General features: G+C 36.5%; 1 protein-coding gene and 1 long non-coding RNA gene across 2 annotated transcripts in view; one reads left to right on the top strand and one right to left on the bottom strand.

The window, feature by feature from the left end:
- Positions 1-16,987: 16,987 nt before the first annotated feature.
- Positions 16,988-24,223, bottom strand: LOC113926643. Its single transcript, XR_003521380.2, has 3 exons — positions 24,087-24,223; positions 17,642-17,765; positions 16,988-17,019 (listed from the first exon to the last, which is right to left on the bottom strand). It is a non-coding gene; the product is annotated as an uncharacterized LOC113926643 (long non-coding RNA).
- Positions 24,160-24,232, top strand: part of BRPF3 (bromodomain and PHD finger containing 3) — a 58,901-nt gene continuing 58,828 nt past the window's right edge. Inside the window, exon 1 of the mRNA XM_027601843.2 lies at positions 24,160-24,215. The gene's annotated coding sequence lies outside the window, so the exon portion shown is untranslated. The remainder of the gene's footprint in view (positions 24,216-24,232) is intronic.

Genomic DNA, 24,232 nt, shown 5'->3' with positions numbered 1-24,232 from the left:
AAAAGCAGAGCATGGGGAACGTACTGAAAGACTTAAACAGAAAAATATAATATAAAATACATGACAACTCAAACCAAATATACCTATCATATCAACAAATATAAATGAGCTTAAATCATCCATGAAAAGAAAATTATTTACCCAAACAATAATTCAGAAAGGTAAAATGTAAAAGGACATACAAAAAGTACATTTTAAAAATATAATAGGTAAATACAAATTTTTGAAAAGTGGGGTCTTGCTCTTAATGTCAGAAAGGTGGAATCCAGGCACTAAAAGAATTAAATGAGGCAAAGAAGATTGCTCCATAATTCTAAAAGGCACAATTCACAGTAAAGATACAATTCTGAATATCTTTGTAATAAATAATACAGTAGTCAAATTAATAAGGCAGACATGTCAGGAGAGATGGAAAGAAATATACTAGCAGGATTATACTTTCATTCTTTTCAGTATTTGTAAGATCCCTATGGATAAAAACAAGGCTAAAACACACGCACACACACACTCACACCTAGTGTGTGCACACACATAATTTTATACTCATATTGAGAATATACTCTTTTTTCAAGGGACCATGGATACTTATCAAAAACACACATAAGAAACCTCCCTGAATTCTCAAAAATAAAGATAACACAAACTTCATTCTCTGAATTCAAACGTGGGAATTAACAATGAAATCAGAAAACAAAGCCTTCTTCTTCCTGGCAACTTAAAAACACTCTCTTAGGCAACATTTCAGTCAAAGAGAAACTCAAAACTGGTATTACAGTATTTCTAGAAAACAATAATATAAAACTATATATTAGAATCTGAGGGATATAGCTAAAGCTGAAAGGAAAATTCACAGCCTCACATATTTCTGTCAGTGAAAGAGAATGAAAATAAATAATGCATCCCTACTCAAGAGTTAGAAAAATAACAAAGGAATAAGTTAAGGAATGAAGATAGAAAAAATGAGAATAAAAGCAGAAATTAATAAGTTAGAAAATGAAAACAAAAGAAACCATAGATAAATGGAAAAGGTGTGGGGAGAAAAATAAAACAATCCTAACCTAATGAAGCCAAAACAGAGGAAAGCACGAATACACAAAATAAGAAATTGCCATAGAAACAAACAGAAAAAAGTTTAGAGAATCATTTAAAAATCACTGTAACTTTATGCAAGCCATTTTGAAAACATACATGAAACATATTACTTCTGAGGAAAACATAATTTATCAAAACAAACTCCCAAATAAGAAGAAAATCAAAACATGATAGTTTTTAAAGAACACCCTTCCTAAAAAATTCAGTTGCAGGTTTCAGAAAAAAAATTCTACCAAGCCTTTAAGAAACAGACAACTGTCCAATGCTTCTTTCCCAAAAGCTTTTTAAACTATTTCACGGCAATGAAAAATGAAGAAAACTTCCAAATTATTTCTATAAAACAAGTATTACATTAATAACCAAATCTGACAATGGAAGAAAGGAAGGAAGGAAATGACAGACCAGTCTCACTTCTGAATATTGATGCAAAAATATTGAGTATTAGTTGTCTATTGCTGTGTGATAAATGACCACAAATACAGCAGCTTAAAACAATGTACACTTACTACCTTATAGTTTCCATGGACCCCAAGTCTGGGCATAGCTTACCTGGGTCTTCTCGGAGTCTCATGAGGTCAGCCAAGCTAGTCTCATGTGAGGCTCACAGCGTCTTCAAGCTCACATGGTGGTTCACAGAAATTAATTTCTTTGCAGCTTTAAAACTCAGGGCAGTTGGTATCTTCAAAGCCAGCAGGAAATCTTCTCTGAGTTCAGGGCAGGTCCTAAAACCTCTTTGAAAGGGCTTACCTGATCAGGTCAGGCTCATGCAAAGTAATCTCCCTTTCATTAACTCAGAGTCAACAGATTAGACACCGTAATTATACTGGCAAAAATCTCTTCCCCCTTGCCATGTAACATAGCATAATCATGGGAGTTTTCATAGAACCTGTCCACCCTCAAGGGAAGGGGGTTATACAAGGGTATAGAATGCTGCCTACTTCACTGATTAAAATATAACAAACAAAAACTAGGAAACATTAAACATGAAACAAAAACGTGAAAGACAACACATTATGATGGTGATTATTTCAGAAATATTCTCAAGAATATCATTTGCACAAATACTAAGAAAGCTTTGGTAAGGTTCAACAACCATGCTTGATTTAAAAACACTCTAAAAGTAAGAATAGATTCTTCCTTCACATTAGAAAATAAACTTATTTTACCCCCAAATCAAATATGCTGCTTAATGAGAAAACAGCAGGAGTATTTCCCCTGAAATCAGGAAAACACAAAGATGTCTACTACCTTTACTGTTATTAACATTATACTAGAAATACTACCGATACAATTGGAGGAGAAAAAAAATCAGTAGTATAAACATTGGAAAGGAGGGGGTGAAGTTATTACTATTTGTACACAGTTTGACTATGTATACATGGACAATGCAAGATAATCAACTGAAAACTACTACAAACGATAATAAAATCCAGTAAGGTAGAGTACAAAAAAACCATATGAATAGAAGTAGTTTTTATATATGCAAACAATAATCGAAGACAGACTGAAAAAAAGGCTCCACTTGTTATAGAAACAAAAATATAAAATACCCAAGGATAACCTTAATAAGAAATTTGTAAGTCCTAGTGCAGAGGAGGATGGGGCCTAAAACATTATTAAGCACACAAAAGATTTGAGCAAAAAGACCTTTTCTTGAAGTGTGAGACTTAATATCAAAGAGGTTTCAATTTTTCCTTTAAAAATATTTTTTTAAAATGTTTTCCTTTTTATTTTTAAAATCTCTTTCTTTGAGGCACCTGGCTGGCTCAGGCTGTAGAGCATGCGACTCTTGATCTCAGGTCTGTGAGTTCAAGCCCCACATTGGGTGTAGAGATTATTTAAAAAAATAAAGTCTTGGGACACCTGGGTGGCTCAGTCCATTAAGCATCTGCCTTCGGCTCAGGTCATAATCCCAGGGTCCTGGGGTTGAGTCCTGCATTGGGCTCCCCACTCAGCAGGGAGCCTATTTCTCCCTCTGCCTGCTGCTTCCCCTTGCTTGTGCTCTCTCTCTCTCTCTGTCAAATAAATAAAATCTTTAAAAAATATTAATTAAAAATAAAATCTTAAAAAAAGTCTCTTTCTTTTTTAAAACAATTTCATCCCAAAGTTGGCATGGAAAACAAATAGGAATAGTCATCAAAATGTTATCTGTATGATCATCTAAAAATAGAAAATATTTTAGGATAATTTAATGAAAATGTGCAAAACCCCTGAACTGGAATCTAGAAAACATTTTTTTAAAGATTTATTTATTTATTTAGCAGGGGCAGTGTAGAGGGAGAGGGAGAGAGAAACTTAAGCAGACTCTTTGCTGAGTGGGGAGCCAGACCTCCAGCTCAGTCTCATGACCCTGAGATCACAACCTGAGCCAAAATCAAGAGTTGGAGTCTTAACCAACTGTGCCATCCAGGGATTCCAATTTGAGTGAAATTAAAGATGCACATCCATGCTAAAAATATTCCATTAGTGGATTATCAGACTCATTAAGATATGCCCCACAGGGACGCTTGGGTGGCTCAATCCGTTAAGTGTCTTCCTTCGGCTCAGGTCATGATCCCGGGGTCCTGGTATTGAGTCCCACATTGGGCTCCTTGCTTGGTGAGGAGCCTTCTTCTCCCTCTCCTTCTGCCTGCCGCTCTGCCTACTTGTGCTCTCTCTCTCTCTCTGTCAAATAAATAAATAAAATCTTAAAAAAAAGATGCCCCACAAACTGATACATAGACTTAATGTAGTCCCAATCAAAATCTCCAGCAAGTTTTATTATGGAAATTGACAAGCTGACTCCAAAATTTATATGAAACTGCACAGGACATAGAACACTCAAAATAACCTTGGAGAAAGGGAAGTAAATTTGGAGGAATTATTCTACCTGCCTTCAAGGCTTACTATAAGGCTAAGAAAATCAAGACAGTGTGGTATTCGCAAAAGGACAAATACAGTGTTATAGAATCGCTCAAGAAATAGACCCACACACACGTTGTCAAATTATTTTTGACAAAGTCATTAAATAGAAAAAGTCTCTTTAAGAAATGATACTAGAAATATAACTTACATACAATGAAATGCACAGATTTTAAGTGCACAGTTCCACCAGTTTCGACAAATGTATACAATCACTGATATATTCATACCCTTGTCAATTCCCAGGGAAAAGGCAGTAACATGGCTTTAAACATATGAAAAGGTGCTCAAACTCTCTTATAGTAATAGAAATACATATTAAAACTACACCAAATTATTTTTTTAACCTGTTAGATTGGCGAAATTCCAAAGGTTTGCTAACACGTTCTATTGATGAAGGTGTGGAAGATCTAAAGAATACAATTAGGGGTGCCTGATTGGCTCAGTCGGTGAAGCATCTGCCTTTGGCTCAAGTCATGATTCCAGGGTCTCCCTGCTCAGCGGAGAGTCTGCTTCTCCCTCTCCCTCTGCCCCTGCCCCTGTTCGTGCACTCTCTTTCTGTGTCTCTCTCTCTAGCACGTGCATGCTCTCTCAAATAAATAAAGTCTTTTTAAAAAAAGATCTGAAGAATACAATTAACTGAACACACAAGAGAACCTAAAACTTAGACAATATTCATTCTTCTCAAGCATATGTGGAACATTTATAAAACTTAAATACTAGTTCATAAAGCAAGTCTCAGCAAATTTCAAAGAACTGCTACATTGATCACATTTTGTAACTGTAATGGAATTAAATTAGATGTTAATAACAAAAAGATTTTTTAAAATTCTCCATCACGTATTCAGAAATTTAAAAACACACTTCTAAAGATGTCAATTCTCTCCAAATTGATATATAGGTTTAATGCAATTCCTATTAAAATCCCATCAAGATTTTATGTGGACTAGACAAGATTATCCTAAAATTTGTATGAAAAGGCCAAGGAACTATAATAGCTAAAATAATTTTGAAATAGAAGAATAAAGTGGGAGGATCATTTTACCCAATTTTAAGGCTATAAAAGAGCTACACTAATCAAGGCTGTGTAGTATTCTGTTCAATGGAACAGAATAGAGAACTCTGAAATAGACCTACACAAAAATGTCCAACTGATTTGGGACAAAGTTGCAATAGCAATTCAAGGGAGGAAAGACTGCCTTTCTAACACATGGTGCAAGTAATTGACATCTGTGCACAAAACCCCACATGAATCTTGATGTCTCATACTTTATATAAAAATTAACTCAAAATATATCACAGACTTAAATACAAAGCATACAGCTACAAAACTTTTAGAGGAAAAAAGGAAAAAATATTCAAGATCTAGCTCTAGACAAAGATTTCTTAGACTTTACACCAAAAACACAGTCCACAAAAGTAAAAATTAATAAATTGAACTCTACCTGGGTGCCTGGGTGGCTTAGTCAGTTGGGCGTCCATTTCTTGGTTCCAGCGCAGGTCATGATCTCAGGGTCCTGAAATCAAGCCTTGCATGGGGCTCCGCGTTCAGCACAGAGTCTGCTTGAGATTTTCTCTCTCCCTCTCCCCCTGCCCCTCTCCCCACTCACGAGCGCACACTCATAAATAAATAAATAAATAAAATCTTTAAAAAAATAAATTGAACACTACCCAAATTAAAAACCTTTGCTCTACAAAAGACCCTGATAAGAAGATGAAAAGAAAGGCTACAAACTGGGAGAAAATATTTGCAAAATGCATATCAAAAAGGACTAATATCTAGAATATTTAAAGAACTCAGAAGATTCATCAGTAAGAACCAAACAATCCAATTAGAAAATAGTTAAAAGACATTAAGAGATATTTTGCTGAAGAGGATATACAGATGGCTAATAAGTGCATTGAAAAATATTTAATATCATTAACCACAGGGATGCAAATTGAAACCACACTAAAATATCAACATGTATACCTATTGGAATGGCTACAATTAAAAATGTTGACAATATCAAATGTTGACAAGGATCCAGACAAATTAGATCATTTATACATTGCTGGTGGAAATGTAAAATAATACAGTTATTCTGGAAAACAGACTGGCAGTTTCTTTTAGTTGTTGCACAACAACAAGATCTAAGCCTAACGTTTTCACTTTTTAAAGGATTTAAAATATTTTTTATGTAAGAAAATTTTTTACATCAAAAGAAATGGCGTGTGAAATATACCACAAAAATGGCATTTCAATATTCAAAGAAATTAAAACAAGTAAACAAATCCTTTGTAAGACTGAAACTGTTTTCCAAAGTAATTGAGCCATTCTACATTCCTACTGGCAATATATGGGAGTTTCTCCACCTCCTTGTCAATACTTTTTATTGTCTGTCTTTTCTACTATAGCCACTCCAGTGAGTGTGAAGTGGTATATCACATTTTTTAAAAAGATTTACTTATTTATTTGACAAAGAGAGAGAGAGAGAGAGAGCACAAGCAGAGGGAGCAGAAGAAGGAGAAGCAGCCTCCCCCACTGAGCAGGGAGCCCGATGTGGGGGTCGATCCCAGGACTCTGGGATCATGACATGGGCCGAAGGCAGATGCTTAAAACCAACTGAACCACCCAGGTGCCCCATCTCCTATGGTTTTAATTTGCGTTTCCCTAATGCCTAATGATATTAACATCTCTTCATGTGCTTATTTGTCACCTGTATATCTTCTATGCTGAAGTGTCTATTCAAATCTTTTAGTCATTGGGGCGCCTGGGTGGCTCAGTTGGTTAAGTGGCTGCCTTCAGCTCAGGTCATGATCCCAGGGTCCTGGGATCGAGCCCCGCATCGGGTTCCCTGCTCAGCAGAGAGCCTGCTTCTCCCTCTCCCTCTGCCTGCCTCTCTGCCTACTTGTGCTCTCTCTCTCTCTCTCTGTCAAATAAACAAATAAAATCTTAAAAAAAAATCTTTTGGTAATTATTTAATTAGATATTACTGAGTTGCAAGGACACAAGGCTTTTCAATATTTTTTCAGTGTGACTCATCTGTTCACTTTCTTAATGGTGTTTAAAGTATATAAATTTTTTAATTTGATGAGATCCAATTTACCATTTTTTTTCTTTTATCAATTGTCCTTTTGGTGTTCTATCTAAACACTCGTTTTGGTTCAGGAAGACAATGTAATTTTGACTTAAAAATTTTTTAACTTAAAAGATACATTTTTATTACCTCCTCACCAATTTTGAATAAATTTCATATTGTGGTGGCAACTCTTTCTTGATTTAGTACCTGCTCTACAGGGTGAAAAAATAAGTCTCTGGGGAAATATTTTTTTGTTAATTTGAGTTACAATTGACATAAAACATTCTAGCAATTTCAGGTATACAACATAATCGATATATGTATATATTGCAAAATGATCACTGCGGTAAGTCTCATTAATGTCTATCACCATACACAGTTATAACATTTTTTTCTTGTGATAAGAACTTTTAAGATCTCCTCTTTTGACAACTTTCAAATATAAAATATAGTATTTTTAGTCACCATGTCACCATGATGTATGTTATATACTCGGGACTTATTTTATATCTGGAAGTTTGTACATTTTTGCTGCCTTCACTCATGTCCCCTACCCCAACCTCCACCTCTGGCAACCACTCATCTAGTCTCTGTATCTATGAGTTGGTGGATTTCCAATATAAATGATATCATGCAGAATTTGTCTTTCTTATTTCACTTAGCATAATGCCCTCGTGATCCAACCATGTTATTGCAAATTGCAAGATCTCATTCTTTTTTATTGCTGAATAATATTCCATTGTGTGTATATACTACATTTTCTTTATCCATTCATCCACCGATGGTCACTTAGGTTGTTTTCATGTCTTGACTTTTTTTTTTTTTTAGGGTTGGGGGAGAGGCAGAGGGAGAGGGAGAGAGAAAATCTTATTCAGGTTTCACACTTAGAGCAGAGCCCAATGCAGGGTTCAATCTCAAGACCCTGAGAGCATGACCTAAGCTGAAATCAAAATTTGGATACTTAATTTACTGAGCCACCCAGGCACCCCCTTGTCTTGACTATTGTAAATAATGCTGCAATGAACATGCGGATACAGATATCTTTTCAAACTATTGCTTTCATTTCTTTTGAATACATACCCAGAAATGGATCACATGGTAGTTCTATTTTTAATTTTTTGAGGAAACTCCTTATTGTTTTCCACAGTGGCTATACAAATTTACATTCCCACCCACAGGGCATAAGGATTCTCTTTTCTCCACATCCTTGCCAACACTTGTTATTTCTCGTCTTTTTGATTAATAGCCATTCTAACAGGTGTGAAGAGATATCTCTTTGTGGTTTTGATTTGCATTTCCCTGATGATTAGTGATGTTGAGTATCTTTTCATGTGCCTTTTGGCCATCTATATGTCTTTTTTGGGAAAATGTCTATTCAGATCTTCTGCCCATTTTTTTAAATTTTTTTATTGTTATGTTAATCACCATACATTACATCATTAGTTTTTGATGTAGTGTTCCATGATTCATTGTTTGTGCATAACACCCAGTGCTCCACGCAGAACATGCCCCCTTAGTACCCATCACCAGGCTAACCCATCCCCCCACCCCCCTCCCCTCTAGAAACCTCAGTTTGTTTTTCAGAGTCCATCGTCTCTCATGGTTCGTCTCCCCCACCAACTTACTCCCCTTCATTCTTCCCCTCCTGCTATCTTCTTTTTTTTTTTCTTAACATATATTGCATTATTTGTTTCAGAAGTACAGATCTGTGATTCAACAGTCTTGCACAATTCACAGCACTCACCATAGCACATACCCTCCCCAATGTCTATCACCCAGCCACCCCATCCCTCCCACCCCCCACCACTCCAGCAACCCTCAGTTTGTTTCCTGAGGTTAAAAATTCCTCATATCAGCGAGGTCATATGATACATGTCTTTCTCTGATTGACTTATTTCACTCAGCATAACACCCTCCAGTTCCATCCATGTCGTTGCAAATGGCAAGATCTCATTCCTTTTTATTCCTCTGCCCATTTTTAAATTGGATTGTTGGGGTATTTTATTATTGAGTTGTATGAGTTCTTTATATATTTTGGATATTAGCTCCTTATCAGATCTATGATCTGCAAATATTTTCTCCCATTTGGTAGATTCTCTTTTCATTTTATCGATGGTTTCCTTTGCTGTGCTAAAGATTTTTAGTTTGATGTAGTCCTGCTTATTTAGCTTTGCTTTTCAAGTCAGATCCAAAAACTCATTGCCAAGACCAATGTCAAGGATTTTACTGCCTATGTTTTCTTCTAGGAGTTTTATGGTTTCAGGGTATTATATTCAAGTCTTTAATCTATTTTGAGTTAATTCTTGTGTATAGTGTAAGATACTGCTCCAGTTTCATTCTTTTGTTTGTGGCTGTCCAGTTCTCCCAGCACCATTTATTGAAGAGACTGTCCTTTCCCCATTGTATATCTTCGCTCATGTGTCATAAATTAATTGACCATAGATGTGTGCATTTATTCTGGGCTCTTTTTTGTTCCATTGACCTATGTGTCTGCTTTATGCCAATACCATACTGTTTTTTTTTCCTAAAGATTTTATTTATTTATTTGAGAGAGAGAAAGAGAGAGCACAAGCACGGGTAGGGAGAGGGACAAGGAGACTCCCCACTGAGCATGGAGCCTGACCCAGGGCTTAATCTCATGACCCTGAGATCATGACCTGAGCTGAAATGAAGAGTTGGATGCTTAACTAACTGAGCTACCCAGGCACCCCAATACCATACTGTTTTGATTAGTGTAGTCTGTAATATGGTTTGAAAAAAAAAGTGTGATGCCTCCAGCTTTGTTCTTTCTGAAGATCTCCAAAGGCTAGTGAAACAAAAGCAAAAATGAACTTTTGGGACTTCATCAAGATAAAAAGCTTCTGCACAGCAAAGGAAACAGTCAACAAAACAAAGAGAGGCAACCCACGGAATGGGAGAAGATATTTGCAAATGAAACTACAGATAAAGGGCTGGTATCCAAGATCTATAAAGAACTTCTCAAACTCAACACCCAAAAACCAAATAGTCAAGTCAAAAAATGGGCAGAAGATATGAACACACACTTCTCCAAAGAAGACATACAAATGGCTAACAGACACATGAAAAAATGTTCATCATCATTAGCCATCAGGGAAATTCAAATCAAAACCACATTGAGATACCACCTTACATAAGTTAGAATGGCAAAAATTGACAAGGCAAGAAACAACAAATGTTGGAGAGGTTGTGGAGAAAGGGGAACCCTCTTACACTGTTGGTGGGAATGCAAGTTGGTACAGCCACTTTGGAAAACAGTGTTAGAGGTGCCTCAAAAAATTAAAAATAGAGCTACCCTATGACCCAGCAATTGCACTCCTGGGTACTTACCCCAAAGACAGATGTAGTGAAAAGAAGGGCCATACGCACCCCAATGTTCATAGCAGCAATGTCCGCAATAGCCAAACTGTGGAAAGAGCCAAGATGCCCTTCAACAGATGAATGGATAAAGAAGATGTGGTCCATATATACAAAGGAATATTACTCAGCCATCAGAAAGGATAATACCCAACTTTTACATCAACATGGAGATGATGCTAAGTGAAATAAGTCAAGCAGAGAAAGTCAATTATCATATGGTTTCACTTATTTGTGGAACATAAGGAATAGCATGGAGGACATTAGGAGAAGGAAGGGAAAAATGAAGGGGGTGGAAATCGGAGGGAGAGATGAACCATGAGAGACTAGGGACTCTGAGAAACAATCTGAGGGTTTTAGAGGGGAGGGGTGTGGGGGGATGGGTTAGCCTGGTGATGGGTATTAAGGACGGCATGTACTGCATGGAACCCTGGGCGTTAAATGAAAACAATGAATCGTGGATCACTACATCAAAAACTAATGATGTATTGTATGGTGACTAACATAACATAATAAAATTAAATTAAAAAAAAGATTGCCTTGGTTATTTGGGGTCTTTTGTGATTCTATACAAACTTCAGGATTGTTCTATTTTCTGTGGAAACTGCTATTGGAATTTTGATAATGATTACATAGAATCTGTAGATCATTTTGGGTAGAATGGACATTTTAATAATATTAATTATTTTAATTCATGAACATGGAATATCTGTCTATTTTTTTTGTTTTCTGGATTGGCAGTTTATTAAAAACACTAAACATGAAATTACCACATGACTCACCAATTGCCCTCTTGGGCATTTATCCCAGAGAAATAAAGACATATTCACATAATAACTTGTACACAAATGTTCATAGCACTTAATCTGTAAAGGCTTCAAAATGGAAACAATTCACATGTCCTTCCGTGGGTGAATGGTTAAACAAACTGTGGTATATCCATATCATGGATTATTCCTTAGCAATGATAAGGAACAAATTATTGATAAAGGCAACAATCTGGATGGATCTCCAGAGAATTATGCTTAATGAAAAAAAGCCAATCCCAAAAGGTTATATACTGTATGATTCCATTTACAAAACATTCCAGAGATAACAAAACTATAGAAATAAAGAACAGATTAGTGCTTGCCAGGATTTAGGAGGGCTCCTTGGGAAGGAAATAGGTGTGGCTATAAAAGAACAACATAAGGGATCCTTGGGGTGATGAAATAGTTCTTTAGTTTGACTGTATTGATGTCATTATGATAGAAGCCACTTTCAAAATGGTGGAGTAAGGACCATCAAAAATTTGCTTCTTGATAAAAGCTATGGAAGCACTGGCAAAAATTATCAAAATCAACATTTTCAGAACTCTGGAAATTAACCAAAGGCTCATAACAACCTAAATATTTATTCATGGAAAATGGCTGTATCTCAGTAAACAAGAGAATTTGTGGCATTTTAGCTTTCTCTATTCCTATCCCTCTCTCCTCAGTTTCACAGTGGTGTTGGAAACCAACAGCCCTGCAATAACGGTACCCATAAAAACCAGGAGCCTGGTAATCACTAAAGGGGACAGAATGGGTTTTGGAGTTTCTCAAAGGCCCCATCCTCGAAGAATAGTAATTATTTGACCTGTCTGGAAGTTCTAGGTAAAGCACCTCACTCAAGGCTTGCATTTATTTGAACTGACTCAGAGCTCATTCAATGTGAACACCCTTTCCCCTGGAACATTTATGGAAAACAATCAGTGGCAATTGTTTAACATCGCTGGTGTTTTAGAGGGGATAACAATTGGGTGGGGCAAAGAAGTAGACAAGAACTTAAAAGGAAAAACTTGGGAATAAGATATTTATGGGTACCTTAGAAAAGTTCCAACATATTCCTGGAAATCTAGAAGAACACATGCATGTACAGGACTATGTGTATGCCTAGGAAAGGCCTGAGAAGACTATAATTTCTCTCACCGCTGGCAGACCTTGAGGCGGGAAGTAAAGATTAAAGCAGAGTTGTCCACAGTGTGCTGGAGTCTTGAAGATATATCCTAAGACACACACACACACACACACACACACACACACACACTTAGCGAAGGCTGGAAGACCTAGTAATGAATGGCATGTAAGGAAGTGTCTGTCCATTCATTACCTGATTGCTAAGCTAAGCAAGCAGAGATTATGGTGGCCACATATGACAAAGAATAGGCTTTACAAAATTAGTTCTGGAAAGTCACTAAACAAACACCAGCAGTAAAAACAATAAACAGCAACAAAAACACCCTCTGGGAAGTGAAGCGAATCTGATTTCCAGAGTTGCCACATTATATTATTTACAATGTCTAGTTTTTAACAAAAACTTATGAGACACGCCAAGAAGCAGGAACATATGACATATATGAAGGGAGGAGAGGGAGCAGTTAATAGAAATTGTTTCTCAGGAAGCCCAGAGGGATAGACTTCATTAGACAAAGACTTTACATCAGCTATTATAAACACGTTCAAAGAGGAGCGCCTGGGTGGCTCAGTGGGTTAAGCATCTGACTCTTGATTTCAGCTCAGGTCATGATCTCAGGGTTGTGAAACTGAGCCCTGTGTAGGGTTCTGTCTCAGTGGGGAGTCTGCTTGAGATTCTCTCTCCTCCCTCTGCCCCTCCTCCTGCTCTTTCTCTCTCTCTCTCTCTCTCTTTAAAATAAATAAATAAATCTTTTTTAAAAATAAAAAAAGTAAAATAAATTTTATTGAGGTGTGGAGCCTGCTTAAGATTCTCTCTCTCCCTCTGCCCCCCCCACCGATTTCTCTCTCTCTCTCTCTCAAAAAAAAAAAAAAAAAATTCAAAGAACTAAAGGAAACCATGCCTAAAGAACTAAAGGAAAGTCTGAGAATGTCTCACCAAATAGAGAACATCAGTAAAGAGACAGTATAACAGAGAACCAAATAGAAATTCTGGAATTGGAAAGTACAATAACTAAAATCAAAAATTTACTGGAGGGGCACAACTATAGATTCAAGCTGGCAGAAAAAGGAATCACCAAACTTGAAGACAGGTCAATTGAGATTCTCCAGTCTGAAGAATATAAAGAATGAAGAAAAGGAACAGAATATCAGAGATCTATAAAATACCATGAAGTATACCAATATATACATAATGGAGGTCCCAGAAGGAGAGGAGAGAGAGAAAGAAATATTTGAAGAAGTCATGGCCAAAAGCTTCCCAGACTGGGTGAAAACCATTAATCCACACATCCAAGGAGCTCAACACACTCTAAGTTAGATAAATTCAAAGAGATCCATACCTAGGCACATCAACATTAAACTGTTGAAAACCAAGGACAGAGAGAATTTTGAAAGTAGCAAGGAAGACGTGATTCATCACATATAAGGGAGCCTCAGTAAGATTAATAGCTGAATTCTCATCAATGTCAATATCCTGGTTGTGATATTTTCTATAGTTTTGCAAGGTGTTACAATTGGAGGAAACTGGATAAAGTGTACATGGAATCTCTTTATATTATTTCTTACAGTTGCATGTGAATCTATAATTATCTCAAAATAAAAAATTTAATGAAACACACACACACGAGAAAAACACCTCTTGGGTCCAAGATGAAATCATAATAGAAGTGTAAAAAATATTTAGAACTGAGCAATAATAAAAAAACTATGTATCAAGGCTTGAGAAACAAACAAATAATAGTGATGATTCAAGTAAACTTATAGGCTTGAATGTTTATATTAGAAATTAAGAAAGTCTGAAAATTAAAGAATTAGACACTCAACTTAATTAGAAAAATAACAGAATAAACCCAAAGAAAGTGGAAAGAAGCAAATAAAAATAATCAGAGCATCAAGTAAATAGAATAAAGAAGATCAACAAAGTCAAAATCTGGTTATCCAGGAGGAAAAAAACTAATAAAATTGACAAGAAGGGGAGAGAAAAGAAAAAAAATATTAGTAATGCAAAGGGGGACAAAAGTACAGATGCAGCAGAGATTTAAAGATAATATTTTGCAAAACTTAAATGAAGAGAATCCTAGAGAAATATAACTCAAGAAATAAAAATCTCATATAATTCCATACCCATTAAAGAAACTGAGGATAGTTAAAATTTCTTACAAAGAAATCATAAGGATTAAATAATTTATTAGATGAATTCTACCAACTTTTCAAGAAGCGGTCCATTTCAATCTTATATAAACTCTTCCAGAAAACAGAAAAAGAGGAAATATTCCCAATTCACTGTATGAGATTAATAAAGCTTAATTCCAAGCAATCATATTACAGCCAATCTCACAAGTGAACCTAGATGCAAATATATTAAAGTATTAGCAAATAAAATCAGTGATGTATAAAAGAGGTAATAAATCATGACAAAGTCAGGCTAATTCTGGGGATACAAGAATGGTTTATTATTAGAGAACCAATCCTTCACAGTAACAGTAAAGGAGAAAACCAGTTATCTTAATGGATGCAGAAAAATCATTTGATAAAATTCAACACTCATCATGATAAAACAACATTTAGCAGAGTAAGAATAGAAATGATCTTTCTTAATCTGTTAAAGGGTATTTAACATACACCTAAAGTAAACATCATTCTTAATGGGGAAATGTCAGAAGCATTCCTTTTATTTTTTTTAAGATTTTATTTATTTATTTGACAGAGAGAGACACAGCAAGAGAGGGAACACTAGCAGAGAGAGTGGGAGAGGAAGAAGCAGGCTTCCCGCAGAGCAGGGAGCCCCATGTGGGGCTCCATCCCAGGATCCTGGGATCATGACCTGAGCCAAAGGCAGACGCTTAATGACTGAGCCACCCAGGTGGCCCTATTTTATATTTCTAAAGATTTTTTTATTTATTTGACAGAGACACACAGCGAGAGAGGGAATACAAATAGGGGGAGTGGGAGAGGGAGAAGCAGGCTTCCCACCGAGCAGGGACCCCAATGTGGGGCTCGATCCCAGGACCCTGGGATCATGACCTGAGCTAAAGGCAGACGCTTAATGACTGAGCCATCCAGGTGCCCCAGAAGCTTTCCTTTTAAATTGAGTAACAAGATAAGGAGTCTATGATCACTGCTTCTATCCCACATTGTGCTGAAGGGCAGTAAGACAGACAGATAGACAGAAGGAAAGGAAGGAAGGAAGGAAGGAAGGAGGGAGGAAGGAAGGAAGGAGGGAGGAAGGAAGGAAGGATGGGAGAGAGAGAGAGAGAGAGAGAGAAAGAAAGAAAGAAAAAAAGAAAGAAAGAAAGAAAGAAAGAAAGAAAGAAAGAAAGAAAGAAAGAAAGAAAGAAAGAAAGAAAGAAAGAGAAAGAAAGAAAGAAAGAAAGAAAGAGAGAAAGAAAGAAAGAAAGAAAGAAAAGTATTTGAAAAGGGAAGATCAAAACAATTATTCACAAATAATATAATTATCTAAAGAGAAAACTCTTAAGAACATACCGAATTATTAGAAATAATAAGAAAGTTTAGCAAGGTCGCTAAATACGAGATGAATATGCAATAATATATTGTAGTCCCAATACAAGCAACCAACAGAAAAATATTTAAGATAGTATTTACAATATAGGCAGTGGTGGCAATGACCTGGTTAAACTGATTTCTAGCTTGTCCTCCAGTCTCCTGTCAATTGTGAGCCCTCCTTAAGCCCTTCCAATAAATTCTCTTTTTGCCTGAAAACAGCTAGAGTTGGAGTTTTGTTGCTTGCAAACACATATCCTGTACTTATGCTATATTAATTGATACTTGGAATAAAATATGTGTCAGGGGTCCTCAAAACCAACCCCAGATTCAATAATTGGCTAGGAGGAATCATAGGACTCTGCATGCAACTGTATTTATGGCTATGATTTATTACAGAGAAAGGATACAGAGCAAAATCAGCAAAGAAAAAAGGCACACGGGGTTTAGTCTGGAGGAAACCAGGACCAAGCTTCCATGAGTCCTCTTCCTGTGGAGTAACATAGGACAACAGTAACAACCTGTCAAGCAAGTGTTGTTTACCAGCAAAGCTCATTAGAAACTCTGTCCAGGGTTTTTATCAGGGGCTGGTTACATAGGCACCTTCTGCCGTCTCAAATTTACTCAAATTCCAGACTTCCAGAAGGAAAGCAGGTGTTTAGCATAAACTATTTTTTGCACAAATAGTTTAGGCACAGTGAGCCACTCTTATCAGTTAGGGTGGTGAGAACCTTCACAAAATCCAAGTTCCCAGACGCCAACCTTGTAAGTAGGCCTTTCAAAGGATGGCTGTCAGGCCTGCTATGCTAGCTCTTTTCTTTATCATGGGCATTCTTTCTGCCATATTGAATTGGAAAGCTAATTTATTATAGCCACTTGTCAATCCATTTACTTAGCTCTGGAATAATATCATTTATCTTTGAATATATTTCATATTAACCTTTATGAAATTACACAGTTATAAAAAGCCAAATAATACTATGAGGCTTAAAAATAAAACCAGAGAGGGATGCCTGGGTAGTTCAGTTGGTGAAGTGTCTGCCTTTGGATTCCAGGGTCCTGGGATCAAGTCCAGCATCAGGCTCCCTGCTAAGTGGGGAGTCTGCTTCTCCTTCTTCCTCTGCCCCTCCCCGCACTGCTTGTGCTCTCTTTCTCTGAAATAAATAAATAAATAAAATCTTTATAAATAAATAAATAAATAAATAAATAAAATCAGAGATCCCTGCTTTACCCCAACTCCTGCTCTCCCAATTCAAAAGCAGCTATTTCAAATCTTCGGTCGTTTCTTCCAGTATTTATCTTTCATTTCTAAATAGCATGCATTTATTGTTAGTTCTTGATCTTTTGATTTTATACATTATTATCTTTCAACTATAGACAAGGAGGATTTAACCCTCTTAGGTCTCCTACCACTCACCTCATATTCCCAAAATTGTTTTATCATAATTTTTAGCTACCTCTTTATTCTGTTTTCCACTATTATATAAATGTTTGCAAATGAGCCACATTGCCTCAACTGAAATTACATTTCTTTTTCATGTGAGTTGTCTTTCCTGGATTTAGTAAGTGCCTGTTTTAAAAATTTCATTTTGTATGTACATATTATTAAATTCATCTACAAACTCTTCATCAGTATTTAAAAACCTCCTGTCATATGGTCAAATGCTTCTGGTAATCTATCCATTCCAGTTGTTTCCAGGGTCCTCCCTCTGTCCTCCAAGTCCAGTGGTTGTACTCTAGAGGTGGGGCACAATTCTTCCCAAGATTTCCCTTTACCATAATCCTGGGGTTGCCTTTTGCTTCTTTCTTGTACTGGATCCCATTTTATAGATCCCGTGACTTTTATTTTTCTTGATTATTTTCTCCATCATTTTTGTGGAAAGTGTCTTCCAGTTGCTTCCTGAGAAAAGATAAGTGAGAATTTGCACATCTGAAGATGTCTTTATACTATTTTCACACGTGATTGATATTTTGGCTAGGCATAGACTTCTATAGGTAACACAATGTTCTCTCAGCATTTAAAAGGGTTATTCTGTTGGCTTCTAGCTTGGTATCATTCTGATCTTAGTCCTTTCTATGAGATCTGTCTCTTTTCTCCAGAAGCTTTTAGGATCCTCCCTTTTTCTAGTGCTGGTGTTCTTATTTTAGGCTTTTTTGCATTCACTGTACCAGAGCACTAGGGGAGCCTTCATTCTATAAACTCACTACCTTCCTTTCTGGGAAAATTTGTCATTTCTCTTTCTAGAATTACTCTAAAGGAGGTTATCAGGCTTCCCAAATTCATCCTCAAATTCTCTTTTCTGATTACTTTTCTATTTCTTTCTCTTCTCTGAGAGACTTCCTCAAATTCACCTTCCAAATGTCCCTTTATATATTTAAAAATCTTTCATATTTTAATTTCAAGACCTTCCTCTTATTTTCTTTTTTGTTTCTCTTTCCCTAATAATATCATGTTCCTGTTTCATGGATGTTACTCTTTGAGGCTAAGATACTCATTTGTTTGTCAAGATTTCTTGGTTCTCTGCATTGACTGTTTTCCTTCTTTTCCTTTGTTTTGGGCTCTCTCAAGAGATTTTTCTCATCTGTCTGTTGGTTCTCGACTGTCTATTCAATTTTAAGAGGTTTAAATAAAAAAGGCTATTTAAAATTGTGTGTGATGGGGTAGGATGAGACAGTACTTGATATCTGGTGGGCTTCAGTATAAGGCAAAAATGGAAAGCTGGATTTTTTTTATTACAGATTTCCTCCATCATTATTCATAAATGGGTCTTTTCTCTATTTTGAGAGAGGAATCCTGGAATTCTCTCATATCCTTCTGAAACTTTAATATGCATATGAATCACCTGGGGGAATCCTGTTAAAATGCAGGTTTTGGTTTGTTAGGTCTTGGGTGGGGCCTGAGACTCTGCATTTCTAACCAGCTCCCAGAGGATGCCAATACTACTGGTTCTTGGATAACAATTTGAGTATCTATCATGGCTCTCATATAAACTTGGCTTCCAGTGTTCTCAAATATGAGCTGGGGAAAGGGCAGGGCCACTAAGGATTTTGACCTTGTGAAAACATTTTTTTTTACAATTCCCCACTGAAAAAATGGGCTGGCTAAAAATGTTTTCATGGGATTTTCTCAGCCCCCTTCTGGACCACAGGTCCCAGCAATTTGTGCCAGCTTCCCCCTTCCTCTTTAGCAGCCCTGAGAAGGGGAATGAGGTGGGGAAGGGGTTGTCTCACCGTTCATCATGTAGAGCTTCATTTTAATTCCCATTTTCCAAAATGGCATTTCAGCCCTGCCATCTTTGGTAACAAACTACATCCCCAAGTCCAGATCTCTTTATTTGTTTCTTGAGATGGTAAATGTCCAAGGAGTAATGGGGAGATCTGGCAGCCTCTAACTGCCCCTTTAACAGATTTTTCAGCCAATTCTACCTTCAGGTCTATTCTCCCAGTTACTATGCCCACCCCTCCTTCAGAGATAATTTGCAGTCTCGTACTTCTAAGCCTTTATAGTGGTCTAATATGAATCAGGTTTTTACTGGCTCGTTTTGCAGACTTGTTTTAGCTTTTTCTGATTTGTTCATCCATCTACTTCCAGTCTTCAAAATTTTATTGATATTCTCATCTGCTATTCCAGTCTCTTTGTTCTTGTGGACTTTATCTTTTTTATCCTTTTCTAACATATTAATGAAGTTTGGGGGATACATGCATGTGTTTAATCCATACATTCTAACCATCTGTCATTAAACTTTTCCAGAAATGTCTCCCTCTCATGATAGAGTACCACAGTGTAGAAGGTAGACTGAGTTTAAATCTGCCTTCATTTCATTGCTTATTTGTATGTTCCTTTTCCTTGTTTTCTTTGTGGTTGGTTATTTTATTATTCCTTTTTTCCTCTTTACTAGCTTGTGAGTTATGTCCTTTTTTTTCATTCTCTTAATGGTTAGTCTAAAAATTATAACAGGGGTATTCTTTTTCAACTCAATTGTGGTACAATTTATATAAAGTAAACTACAACTAATCAGTAGTGCGAAAACTTCTGACAAATGTTTCTCCATCACCACAATCAACTTACAGATTGTTTCCATCATTTCCAAAAGTTCCCTCATGCCCCTTTATAGTCAGTCCTCTCTTCCACCTGTGGGCAGCTAGCTACAGTCTATAGACTATAATCTATACTATAATCTATACTACAGTCTATAGACAAAATCTATACTATAGATTTTGTGTTTTTAAGGATTTCATGTAATGGAATCATACTTTATGTTACAGTAGGTATTCTTGACTAATCAAAGAGTAATATTAATCTTTGAGCTTTTCCCAGACAATTCAAGGACTTTAAAACGCTTTAATCCTGGAATTCTCTAATATGCTCTAATCCACAGCTTAACTTTGACTGTATTAGTCCAGGTTATCCAGAGAAATAGTATGTTTGTATGTGTGTGTATACATGTATATGCATATATGTGTATATACATATATAGAGATGGGGATATTACAGGAATTGGTTTAAGCAATTATGGAAGTCCAGAAATCTCATAATCTGTCATCTGCAAGCTGGAGAAACAGGAATGCCAGTGGTATAATTCAGTCCAAGTCCCAAGGCCCAGTAACCAGGAGCACCAAGTCCAAGGACAGGAGAAGATGATGTCCCAGCTCAAGCAGAGAGTAAATTTGGCCTTCCTCTACCTTTTTGTCCTGTTCAGGTCCTCAACAGATTGGATAATGCCCATCTACATTGGTGAAGGTGATCCTGTTAAAATGCATCAAATTATTGATCTATCTTCTGATTTTTTTTTTAAAGATTCTACTTATCTTAGAGAGAGAGAGAGAGAGAGAGAGAGAGAGAGAGAGAGAGAGAGAGAAAGCATGAGCAGGGGAAGGGAAGGGGCAGAAGGAAAAGCAGACTCCCCGATGGGCGGGGAGCCCGATGCAGGGCTTGATCCTAGGACCTGGGATCATGACCTGAGCCGAAGGCAGATGCTTAACCAACTGAGCCACCCAGCCACCCTTGTCTTCTGATTTCTGATTTGAATTTTCCTTTCTCTCCTCTTTCTCTACCATCCCATCTATCATTCTGGTTAATGCCCTTTTATTGTCTTAATACCTAATTACTTATACTAAATTCTTCCTGGTTTACCTAATACTGTTCCTAGTTCTAATTTATCCTATATACAATGGGGATAATAATAATAATAATAATAATTTGAGTTAATAAATTGATAAATAAGAAATAGGTCCATGTATACTGGACCTGTTTTGTATATGCCCACTGTACCGTTGGAGAAATGTCTCCTGCCCATGTCCTCTGGTTCTAGTAGTGGACAATGGTCAGACTTCATCAGAGTATCATGTCTTTCTGGTCACAGCTATCAGTGCAGGTTGGCTGAGAGACTGCTAGAGACAGTATCCTGATGATATAATTTGAGTCTCTTGGCTTTGCCTAAAGCCAGATATACTCCTGGACTTTCTGGTTATGTGAGTCAATAGATTTCCTTTATTAAACTAATTTGTTTTCTAAGTACAACAAAGATTTTCGATAATACAGTATGTAAAGCACTAAGCATACTACCTTCCACATAAGTGTTAGGTATTATTTTTATTATCCTTATACCCTTGCCATATCCCATATCCAATTCAAGCTTTTCTTTTCTTAACATGTGCCCATATAGACCAGCTAGAATAATTTCCTTATTATTTCCTGCATATTGTTCCTTTGCCTGGGCTGCCCTGCCACCAACCTAATAACATCATTCTACATTCTTTTCACCAATTCACATCCATCATTATTTAGAATCTGGCTAAAAAAAGCCTCCCATCTTCCATTTGAATAATGGCAGCTCCACACTGTTCACTGCCTTATCTAATTTCTCCTGCATGTGTTTTCTAGTTATTTCTAGCTTGCTTCTTGATTGTACATTACTCAAGACAAGGAAAAATATGATCACTGGGACCTTTTTAGGTTGAGATTTTGTCATTTTCCAAAGCGACTTGTACAGGTTGGCCACACAGTAGGTGTTCAATAAGTGTCTGCTAGAGGAATAAATGAATGGAATTAAATTTAGAAGGTGTGGTATTCAATTTAAAGCCTGTTGTTAGCCTAAACATTTTCCTTTTTCTAAGCAAATATTATATTCTTAAACCATTTCATTATGGTATAAAAATATCACAATGATTCCAAACTCAAACATTCTTCCCATTTATGGTTTCATACTTCTTTTGGCCAAGGTCTAAGGAAGGAATATTCTATTAAAAATAATGTAACAATCAATCAAAACCTATCTTCTCTCATCGTACATATTTTATTAATCCAGTAGTATTGCTTCTGACCCTTGAGAGGTTTCTTGCCTCGGTAAACTAATGATAATAGGAAAGCATTGACAAAGATATCCTGAGATGCTGAAAAAAACTTGAGGGGGGAAATTTTTATATTCATGTTTCCTCTTTTAGATCTAAATGGTAAAACATGCTCCCGCTCCAAATAAGTTAGTTTCTACTCAAAAATGCAAAATTTTGAAAAACAACTATTTGTAAACAAAGGTCTGTGCCTGTGTTTGTTGAACTTAATTGCTATATGGGTTAATGGAAGGGCTGAGGGCTAGTGAATTTAAGCTCTTTAAAATAGCTAAAGATTAAAGTTAATTAAATTTAGTGCCTCTGGGATTTTTGATACATGTTCCAAATTTGTTTTTAATGACATAATTGTCCCATGTTACATTTAAGATTACATCATTGTGAACTGGTTATGTGTGGAGTTACACTAACAGAAACCAATCCCAAATGTCAAAAATAAGTAAATAAATGTCAAAAATGAATGTCAAAAAATAAAAGTTGAGGACCACTGTAATGTTACCATTAAGAAAGTGGAAGTTGAAAATAGAAGAGAAACACTCCGTTGCATAAGGTCTTACTATGAAAAGTTTGAATAGAAAGACCTGGAAATCAAATGTATTAACTTCATGCTTTTTCAATAGCATTTAAATCATTATTTTATACTTAACTGTTGGAAGTGAAAACCAATGCATTTTCCCAAGGTATCTATTCATTAACTTTAGTGGAAAAAGATAGCTCCCGATCACACAAATAGGAACTGTGCTAAATAAATTTTGTGAACATTTACCAAGAAATGAAAGTCACTGGTCATATGTATAAATGGATATAGTTCATATTTTAAAAGAAGAAGAAATGAAATTCAGTATTCTTGTTTCTTTTAGTCTTCAGGGTTTTTTTTCCCCCTTAACTAAAAGTAATTGTAATATTCTCTTGCGCCTGGGGCTTTCCCTTCCACAATTAATTATCTTTTATCTACACCTTCCCTCCAAATGATTATTCCCCCTAGCCTTAGAACACTTGACATTAATTCATACTCCTTCATCATCACAGTTTTGAAAACATTGCCCTGCCCTTGCTTAGCTCCACAAGACACTCCCTTTTCTTTCAGAAAACTGGTTAACAGAATTTTGCTATCACTCTGTTATCACTTTTACAAGGTGCTACCATGTAATCAGAAAAACATCTTTGTAATACAATTAGCTTCCTTACTTTCACCAAATTTGCAAATTCAAAACATAATTTTTTAAATTCCTTAGGATAATGAACATCTATACTTCAAAAGTAGAAATATGCTCCGTTTAATTTGGAACACTTGCAACCTAAGACTATCTTTCATCCTCTGACTTTAGAATCGGTGTCCTTGATCATCAGAACCAGGCAAGAAATTGTGAAGTCTCACCAAGCTACACCACCAGCGCGGGCAGAGGAAACGCTTTCAAAATATGTCATTCATCTTCACATTTAAAGGCAGTCTATCCATACATCTTTTATACACATCATTAAATATTGGTACTTAAGACTTCAGTCATATGAGGTAAGCTTTCTGATTTATAGGCGAAGGGGGCGGGTGGCAAAGAAGTCGTCTCCTCTTCTTAAATTTACTTATCGAAACAAAAGCCAGTCTGATTATATCTAAAAGTCTGAAGTTGCCATTTGTCAAGAGTCTTTTAGAAAGCCGCTTATTGCATTAAATTAACCGATTCCTAGCCAAACCAGGTTTAAGGAGAGAGTGTTTCCCATGTCTACAGTGACAAACGAGTTACCAGACGTCCTTAAGTAGACCGTCAAACTTTTATGTTTACTCTTTTTAAACACATAAGGGAGAGAAGAGCACATAACGAAAAGTCAGGTCTGTTTCTTAAGAAGGATGTCCTATGAGGAACAAGACGCTCACCTGTACACAACAGAGGGTCTTTTCCGGCTGTCCTCACTGGGGGAGGGGATGGACATCGCTAGACCTTTGTCCTCCGGACCAGACAGAGCACGGCCGGGAAAGGAGGGCGACTTTCTGGGAGTAGTGCAGGTACCTCCACCCCAAGA

This window comes from Zalophus californianus, chromosome 7 (assembly GCF_009762305.2).
Source record: "Zalophus californianus isolate mZalCal1 chromosome 7, mZalCal1.pri.v2, whole genome shotgun sequence".
NCBI classification, from domain to species: domain Eukaryota; kingdom Metazoa; phylum Chordata; class Mammalia; order Carnivora; family Otariidae; genus Zalophus; species Zalophus californianus.
This window is presented reverse-complemented; position numbering and strand designations above follow the sequence as displayed.